Source organism: Sapajus apella, unplaced genomic scaffold, assembly GCF_009761245.1.
Source record: "Sapajus apella isolate SASKATOON/1434 unplaced genomic scaffold, GSC_monkey_1.0 scaffold43, whole genome shotgun sequence".
NCBI lineage: Eukaryota > Metazoa > Chordata > Mammalia > Primates > Cebidae > Sapajus > Sapajus apella.
In genome coordinates, this window is record NW_022436983.1 from 5,893,312 (window position 1) to 5,900,104 (window position 6,793).

At 59.1% G+C, this 6,793-nt stretch overlaps 2 protein-coding genes across 3 annotated transcripts in view; one reads left to right on the forward strand and one right to left on the reverse strand.

The window, feature by feature from the left end:
• MAD2L2 (mitotic arrest deficient 2 like 2) overlaps positions 1-1,597 on the reverse strand; it is an 18,711-nt gene extending 17,114 nt beyond the window's left edge. Inside the window, exon 1 of one of the 2 annotated variants that reach the window (XM_032300414.1) lies at positions 1,534-1,597. The gene's annotated coding sequence lies outside the window, so the exon portion shown is untranslated. Of the gene's footprint in view, positions 1-1,193; positions 1,397-1,533 lie in introns of those variants that run through there. The other variant, XM_032300413.1, reaches the window with a different exon arrangement.
• Positions 1,485-6,793, forward strand: part of DRAXIN (dorsal inhibitory axon guidance protein) — a 29,295-nt gene continuing 23,986 nt past the window's right edge. The window contains exon 1 of the mRNA XM_032300399.1: positions 1,485-1,635. The gene's annotated coding sequence lies outside the window, so the exon portion shown is untranslated. The remainder of the gene's footprint in view (positions 1,636-6,793) is intronic.

Below are 6,793 nucleotides of genomic sequence, written 5' to 3' on the forward strand. Positions count from 1 at the left end.
AGGAATTCTTGTCCATGTTGTTTATTACTGTACCTCCGGTGCTGGCACATAGTAGGTGCTCAATAGGTATTTACGGGATGGGTGACTCAAGCCTTTCAGTGAGTAAACAGTCCAGTGTTCTCATCAATCCATCCTGGGGCCCACCAGGCGAGTAATATCACAGTAACAATGGCAGCTAAGTTTTCGGGAGCATTTCCTATGCTCCAGACCTTAGAAACATGATCTCTTTACACAGGACACTGCTTTCAATCCCGGAACCCTGATAGTTGGGTGTGATCATGAGCTCAGAGGTTAGGCGACTCGCCCGAGGCCACAGGGGACGGAACAGGAACACAGCAGAAGAGGAACACAGACATGCAGCCTGACGGCAGAACTGTGTTCTTAAACCTTTAAGTTATAATTTGCCACACGCTGTAGAAAGAAGAAAACAGTGGAGATGGAAGCCACCTGGCGAGCTCAGGGCCCCAGATGGGAGCGTTGCTACCCACGTATGGGAGTCTGTCCCCATCGCTCTTCGATGGTTGCAGAGTCCGTGGCCCCACTGACCCCGTCGTGAGTTATGGGAGCCACGGGACCCCTAACCCAGCATTCCCGGACTCCCAGGGTCGTCAGGACACGGTGCCCCGCGCGGTGACGGATGAGCGGGCCCCAGCGCTGGCTTTGTACGGGTCGGACCAGACAGAGAAGCTTCAGACCGGCTTTGGACGGGGCGTGGCGAGAGGCGGGCTGCGTGTGTGTGTGTCTTGGGGAGATTGTCTTTCTCCCTTTCCTGTCGGGAAAGGGGGCACAGGTGTGCCGTTGGCGCCCCAGGTGAGCTGGTAGCACTTTGGAGACCCTTTGTACCCCCGCATCCAGGAGCGACCGCTCGGAGAACCCTGCCCGCCCACTCTGCGCTCTTTCTGCTGCTACAAAGGCCCAGCCTTTCCTAGTACCGCCTCCCCCGCCCTAGGCATTTCTTCCGTCCCTTTTGACAGCCTAGGCGGAATAATCCTTTTGCGGACTCGGGCCCCTGCCCGGCCAGACGCGGCCACAGCCTCGCGCGCAGCCTCGCTCCATTGTTGGGGTCCACTGAGGACACCCCGCCGCGACCCTTTGTCGCCCGCCCCCCGGGGGGCCGCTCCAGATGCGCCACCGCTGCCAGATCCCCTCCCGTCCCACGCGCCCTGGGCCGCGCCGAGGCGGCTCTTACGCACCGGGAGGAGTGGGCCCGCCTCGCCCGGTGCCCGCACGGCCGCTGGGCTGCGCCTGCCTTTGTCTGCCTCCTTTGTCTGCCCCGCGCCCTCGCGGCGGCGGCGCCTAGGCCTCTGGGGAGCTGGCCCCGAACGCGGAGCGCAGCTGGCGAGGGCGCGCTGGCCGGGAGCGCGCGGGGCCCGGCCCCGGGGCTGCCCTTCGGCCGGGGGCAGTCGAGCCCGCCGCCCGCCGCCCCTCCTCCGTCCCCTCCCAGCGCTCCCGCCCCCTTCCCTCCTGCCCGCCCACTCCCCCCTTCCTTCCAGCCCCGCTCAGCCTGGGCACATCCTCCCGCAGTTCGCGCACCTCTCCACGCAGTCCCCGTTCCGCGGCTCGCCCTCGGCTGCGCTCGGCTCCCGCGGGCGCTCGGCCCCGCGCCCCTCCGCCCCCTCCCCGCCGGCCGGACAGGTAAGGCACGGCTTCGGCCCGCCCCTGGCCCCGCCCCTCCCGCCGCACCTGGCTGAGAGCCCGGACAAAGGTGGGCTACCTAGCGCGCCCAGGGGCGGGGTGCGCGGGGTCCCGAGGCTGGAGGTGAGGATGCTGTTTCCTTCCCAGCCCTCGGACCCGTCCATCCGCCAGTCCTTCAGCCGCGTCCGCTCCTCGCCGCGTCTTCCCGCGGCCCCTGGCTCTGCTCCCCGTCTCCCCGTCCGTCCACCTGCAGCTGGACGCCCACTTTTCCACGCTCCGACACTCGGCCTCCCCAGCCCCTCGCCGCCTTCTTGGGGTCCCGGCTAGCACCCACTCGCCCCCTCTTCACTAGTCTTCTCTCTCCGGGACCCGGTCTCCCTTTGTCTCTCTGTCTCTGAGTTTCCGGGTGGTCTCTCAGGCTGGAGACCCCAGTCCGCCACTGTAGGAACAAGTCTTCGAAGACTCCCTGAGCCCCGGGCAGAGCTGGAGGGCGTGCCCTCCCACCCCTATCGAGGCCGTCCTGGGGGCTAGGGTGTGTGGCCGGGGCGGGGGGGGCTGGGTGCTCCCGGAACCAGCACCGCCGGTGGCCCCGCGCCCTCCCTTCTGGGCCCAGGCCAGTACTCAGCCTGTCACCCCCGACGGCGCTGGTCTTTCTCCTGTGGCCTCCCGCTCTGTCCCTCCCGCTCTCCACCACCGGCGTTTGGCATTTCTCCGTCCACTTGCCAAGGGGCTCAGCCGCCTTCCGGGCCTGGGTATGAGATGAGAGAGGGCCGGGGTTTCCCGCCAAGTCCTCCTCGCCTTCCTGGGCTGGGTGCTCCCTGGGCCTCCCTCTCCCCGCGGTGGTCTTCCCTGCCTGGTGTGCCCTCTCCACGCTGCCCACCTTCAGCCCGGTGACACACGGTGTCTGGAACCGGTTCAGTATCATGCGTCTGGGGTCAGGCACGTGGGGTTCTGAGAGTGATCCTGGACAAAGGAATACACCTCTCTGAGCCTCAGTGTTCCTGTCACAAAACAGGGATGGCGCTAGTCCCTACCTAAAGGGATGTGTGTGGAAATACTGGGGTGCAGCCTGGTGCTGGTTCGCACGCCCGAGGGGGAGGGGAGGGGAGTCTACAGACCTGGGGTGGGGTGGGGATAGGGGGCTCGGCAGAAATGGATCTCAAAGTTAAGGCTTAGAGACACTTCAGAGTAAGCCCCCAGCCACAGCCTCTTCCCCCATCACACTTCCTGTCACCATCACCATCACCTCCTCGTGCCCATACCGGCATCCACACCCTTGCAAGCACCCTTCTGTTTCTCTTCCTCCTCTTTGCTTGTCCTAAAATCAGTGAAAACAATCAGGGCCAAAGGGTCACTTTTTTTCAAAGTGAGATTAGTGCGGCCGTGCTGGTGTTGCCAACAGCCGGTTGCCCATCAGAAGACGTCCCGTGACTCACCCCCAATTCTAAACCTCAGTCTTGGGCTGATGTCTTTTATAGCGACATCGGGCTCACAGGCCATTTCCTTTCCTCTGGAGAATTGTCTTGCTGGCTCCTAGACCTGCTGTGTGCCCAAGCCCCCGGACCATGGCCCAGGTTGTCATAACAGGTGACACACCATTCCAGGAGCCTGGCAGTGACATGGCCTGAGTGTCTTAATGAGGGCAACTTCAGAAGAGGGAAACCCCTCAGCTGGCAGGTTCCAGGCTCCCCTGGCTGAGTTCTGGTTTCAGCCACAGCCAGGGCTGGCAACTGGAGCCTTTCTCCTTAGTGGCAAGGAAGGCCAGATATCCCCGCAACGTCTCCCATCCAGGCTCCTGCTCGAAATCCTGCCTGGCAGACAGGGCCTGCTTTGGTGAACCTGGCCCTTCTTACCATCTCTGCCCGCTGCCAACTCAGAGGCTCGAGAACCTTGCTCAGCTCCTCCCTCCCCCCTCCTCTGCCTTCCTCCCCACTATTCAATTCACCCCCTCTCCCCAAGCCACACCCCTCAGTGGCTCCCTGTGGCCACTCAGTTAACTACAGAGACCTCAGCCCAGCCCAGCGCTGTCCTGCCTGCCTCCTAGCATTGCCCACTCTGCGTCCCAGTTTGCAGCAACGATGGAGAGCTGACCATCACCACGGCCCGTCCTCTGAGCTTTTGCTGGGGCTCTTTCTGCCCTGCCCGATGTTTGATTTCAGCCCTTCTGTCCTTGCTGACCAAGGAGGTCTGATGTCCCCTCCTGTGGGAAGCCCCCTGCACTCCCTTGCCTCTCTGTCCTTGCGGTCTGCGCCGCATGATCCCTATCTAGGAGGAGTCTGCTCCTCCCTGGGTGGGGGCTGGGTCCCTTCTGCTTATGGTCCCAGTGTCCAGTGTGCAGTAGGGGCTCTGTGCACACCTGTTATATTGATTGTGATTCCTGGTCAAAGGCACAGGAATGAACTGAAAATTGAAAGCCCCAGCGTTTTGCTGAGTTCTGCTGGGTCCTGCTGGCCAGACCAGGGCAGAGCTGGCTGGGGAAGTTGGAGGGAGAGCAAGTTCCCTGGAAATCCCTGTGGTACTGAGGCTCTGCATCACTCTGGAAGATGAGGGTGGTCTCTGTGCCTGATTATAGGGGCAGAAACAGAGACCAGAGAGGGAGTGGCTCACCCCAGCTGTGCAGATTGCGTTTGAAGCCCAGCTGCTCACTCAGCAGCCACGGGACCTGGAGGGAGTTTCTTTGCTTGTGTCAACCAGGAAGGTGATGGAGCAGGGACCCCGGCCTCCCTGACGACACAGCCTGGAAAGATCAGCAACTTCCCTCAGATGCATGGGCAGGTGTGGTGGGGGCAGGTCATAGGAGCACCCCTGCTGTGGCCCATTGGGTTGGAGCTGCCTCTCTCTAGCTCCCTGGCCCTCTCTGCTTGCCCCACTCCAGCCCTCCCTTTCCTCTCAGGGGTGAGCCGCTGTGGCTGATGGTCCCCAGGAAGAAGAAGGATGTGGGAGGATGGCTGAATCCTTGCTATTAGAGGCTCTGCCACGCCAGGTCCCAGCTTAGCAACCCCCCATGCCCCAACACCATGACTTCCCTTGATGGGATAGATTTGAAGGGGCGGTTATGAGGGATGAGGCTCCTGTTAGAACACAGAGCAACTGGAAGGAGCTCCTTGCGGGCCTTACAGTGTTCAGGTGTTCTCTCTGTGCCAGGCTCTGGGTCAGGCCCCAGCTCATGCCACCTACCCTAGACTCACAGCAGCTGCACTGGTGTTGGTTACTGAATGGCAGCATGAGGAGCAGTCTGGAATGTGATGGAGCAGGGATGATGAATCCCATGAGTCAGATGGCTGTGGGTTCAAATCCCAGCTCTATCACTTGCTCTACTAGGCGACCTTGGACACGTCCCTTGGGTCATTGTCTTAATGTTCCTACATGGCCATTGTTGCTATTATCATCTGAAAAATATTACCCACTCCACGCTCACGCCTGTAATCTCAGCACTTTGGGAAGCTGAGGTGGTTGGATCACTTGAGGCCATGAGTTTGAAACCAGCCTGGTCAACGTGGTGAAACCCCTGTCTCTACTTAAAACAAACAAACAAACAAATACAAAAATTAGCTGGACATAGTGGTGCACACCTGTAATCCCAGCTACTCAGGAGGCTGAGGTAGGAGAATAGCTTGAACCCAGGAGAAACAGGTTGCAGTGAGCAGAGGTTCAGTGAGTCGAGATTGCACCACTGCACTCCAGCCTGGGTGATAGAATGAGACTCTGTCTCAAAAAAAAAAAAAAAAAAAAAAAATTATCTACTTCAAAGGGTCAAGTTAAATAATGCATATAAAGCTCTAGGCCTAGAACAGTAGCCAATACCCAAACAAACATACCCATTTCTCAGATGTGGAAATGAAGCCCAGAGAGGTTAATTGACTTGCTCAGGGTCACACAGCCACTAAGTGCTGGAGCCAGAATCCACACCAGGATGGCCTGACTCCAGGAGTCTGTCCATTCCACACCAGCCTCTGCCAGAGCTAAATGGTCTGAGTACCAAGATAATGAAGTTTGAGGAATATGGGGACTGAGGGCTTGCTTCCTCCACCCATAAGTGGCCTAGAGAGGAGGAAGAGGGGCTGCAAGTACCTGTAATGTAGCAGGAGGTAGGACTCAGCTCAGGAGGTGAGCGCGGAGTACTGAGCGAGGAGGGCAGAAAGCCGGAGGTCTCTGGGTGCGTGAGGCCTCTGAGGAGCCCGTCCCACCCAGGGTTTTTAAGGTGTGAGGCCTGGGGTGGGTGGAAAATCCCAAGGCTGCTGTGGGAAAATAAAAGCAGATGGAGCTGCCCCTGTGGGGAAGCCAAACCTCATTTGCCAAGACAATGGTCCACTCCAGGCTGGCCTAGGACGGTCCTGCCCTGCCATCCATCACCCCACTGAGGACAGAAGACACAGCCACCTGCGCCTGCCCTTTTGCACACTCAGGCACAGATGTACAAATGCTTCCAGAAAACTCCCGGTCCCCCCCACACCCTCCGTACACCCACACACACCCCCACCCGCCCCGTTCCTCCCTCTGTCTCCCTCTCCCATAGTAACAACTACAGTTATTTCTCCCTCGCCGTGTCCTGTTCGCTGTATAAACCTTTACTCCCCCGCCAAGTGCGGTAGCTCAGACCTGTAATCTCAGCACTTTGGGAGGCCAAGGTGGGCCTCCCAAAATGACCACTTGAGGTCAAGAGTTTAAGACCAGCCTAGCCAACATGGTGAAACCTTGCCTCTACTTTAAAAAAAGAAAATTGCTGGGCATGTGGTGGCATACGCCTGTAATTCCAGCACTATGGGAAGCAAAAGTGGGCGGATCATGAGGTCAGGAGCTCGAGACCAGCCTGGCCAAAATGATAAAACCCACCTCTATTAAAAATACAAAAAGTAGCCCGGCGCGGTGGCTCAAGTCTGTAATCCCAGCACTTTGGGAGGCCGAGGCGGGTGGATCACGAGGTCAAGAGATTGAGACCATCCTGGTCAACATGGTGAAACCCCGTCTCTACTAAAAATACAAAACATTAGCTGGGCATGGTGGCGCGTGCCTGTAATCCCAGCTACTCAGGAGGTTGAGGCAGGAGAATTGCCTGAACCCAGGAGGCAGAGGTTGCGGTGAGCCGAGATTGCGCCACTGCACTCCAGCCTGGGTAACAAGAGTGAAACTCCATCTCAAAAAAAAAAAAAAAAAAAAA